The sequence below is a fragment of the Arachis stenosperma genome, chromosome 10 (genome assembly GCF_014773155.1).
Source record: "Arachis stenosperma cultivar V10309 chromosome 10, arast.V10309.gnm1.PFL2, whole genome shotgun sequence".
Classification (NCBI taxonomy): Eukaryota; Viridiplantae; Streptophyta; class Magnoliopsida; order Fabales; family Fabaceae; genus Arachis; species Arachis stenosperma.
Window position 1 is genome coordinate 51,370,640 of NC_080386.1, and position 2,186 is coordinate 51,372,825.

The 2,186-nt window shown below is 34.9% G+C and overlaps 1 non-coding gene across 1 annotated transcript; it reads right to left on the reverse strand.

Moving 5' to 3' along the window:
• Positions 1 to 1,721: 1,721 nt before the first annotated feature.
• On the reverse strand, positions 1,722 to 1,828 carry LOC130958384 (small nucleolar RNA R71). The gene has a single exon (XR_009077509.1). It is a non-coding gene; the product is annotated as a small nucleolar RNA R71 (small nucleolar RNA).
• Positions 1,829 to 2,186: the final 358 nt, after the last annotated feature.

Sequence of the window (2,186 nt, forward strand, 5' to 3'; positions counted from 1 at the left end):
ACAAAATCATAATAACCAAAAATATCTTATGTTTCTTGTTGAGTCTAGTGTCTCATTTTAAGTTTGGTGTCAATTACATGTTTATGTTCTTCTTGCATTTTTCGAATTCATTCATGTGTCTTAATTGATCTTCAAGTTGTTCTTGATGATTTCCTTGTTCTAATCTTTAAATTCTCTTGTCTTGAGTGTTTTGTTGTTTCTCATATGCATTCTCATTTTGTTAGTGTTAATGGTATACAAACTTCTAAGTTTGGTGTCTTGCATGCATTGTTTATTTGATCTTATTCCTCATTATTAAAAATCCAAAAAAAATTTTCTTTGTGTCTTTTCAAGTCAATAATACAGAAAATTGAAGATTTAGAACATACAGCAGAGGAATTACACAGAAAAAGTTGGGCGTTCAAAACGCCCAGTGAAGAAGGAAAACTGGCGTTTAAACTCCAGCCAGGGTGCCTGGTTGGGCGTTTAACGCCCAAAAGGGTAGTGTTTTGGGCGTTAAACGCCCAGAATGGTATGATGGCACAAGAGGGAAGATTCTGTTTTTAATTCAAATTTTTTTCAAGTTTTCAAAATTTTTCAAAATCAAATCTTTTTCAAATCATATCTTTTTAATCATATATTTTCAAAATCAATTTCTTTCCATTTTCAAAAATACTTGCTATCAATTAATGATTTGATTCAACATCTCAGAGTATGTTGCCTTTTCTGTTGAGAAAGGTTTAATGTCTGAATCATATCTTTCTTGTTGGCCAAGTCATTAGTTTTTAAAATCAAATCTTTTTAAATTGTTTTTCAAATCATATTTTCTCAATCATATCTTTTAATCACATCTTTTTCAAAATAGTTTTCAATCATATCTTTTTTATTTCTTATTTCAAAATCTTTTTCAAAATCATTTTATTTCTTTCCCAATCATATTTTTCGAAAATCATTCTTCAATTTTTCAAAATGTTTTTAAAATGTTTTTAATTTATTTTCGAAAATTTCTTCCCTTCTTCTCACATCCTTCTATTTATGGACTAACACCCCTCCTCAATGCACAATTCGAACTCCATCTTACTTGATAAGTTCGAATTCTTCTACCTCTTCCTTTTATTTTTCTTTTCCTCTGACACCTCAACGAATCTCTATACTGTGACATAGAGGATTCTATATTTTCTTGTTCTCTTCTCTTTCATATGAGCAGGAGCAAAGACAAAAGCATTCTTGTTGAGGCTGACCCTGAACCTGAAAGAACTTTGAAGCGAAAGCTAAGAGAAGCTAAAGCACAACTCTCTGTAGATGACCTAACAGAAATCTTCAAAGAAGAAGAACCCATGGCAGCCGAAAACAACAACAATGCCAACAATGCAAGGAATGCGCTGGGTGACTTTACTGCACCTACTTCCGACTTCTATGGGAGAAGCATCTCTATCCCTGCCATTGGAGCAAACAACTTTGAGCTTAAGCCTCAATTAGTTTCTCTAATGCAACTGAATTGCAAGTTCCATGGACTTCCATTGGAAGATCCTCATCAGTTTTTAGCTGAATTCTTGCAAATCTGTGACACTATCAAGATTAATAGGGTTGACCCTGAGGTCTACAGACTTATGCTATTCCCTTTTGCTGTAAGAGACAGAGCTAGGATATGGTTGGACTCACAACCTAAAGAAAGCCTGAACTCTTGGGAAAAGCTAGTCAATGCCTTCTTGGCAAAGTTCTTTCCACCTTAAAAATTGAGTAAGCTTAGAGTGGAAGTCCAAACCTTCAGACAGAAGGAAGGTGAATCCTTCTATGAAGTTTGGGAAAGATACAAACAATTGATCAGAAAGTGTCCTTCTCACATGTTTTCTGAATGGAGCATCATAGGTATCTTCTATGATGGTCTGTCTTAACTGTCCAAGATGTCATTGGACAACTCTGCTGGAGGATCTCTTCATCTGAAGAAGACGCCTGCAGAAGCTCAAGAACTGATTGAAATGGTTGCAAATAACCAATTCATGTACACTTCTGAAAGGAATCCTGTGAACAATGGGACAAATCAGAAGAAAGGTGTTCTTGAGATTGATACTCTGAATGCTATACTGGCTCAGAACAAAATATTGACTCAGCAAGTCAATATGATTTCTCAAAGTCTGTCTGGAATGCAAGCTGCACCAGGCAGTACTAAGGACGCTTCATCTGAAGAAGAAGCTTATGATCCTGAG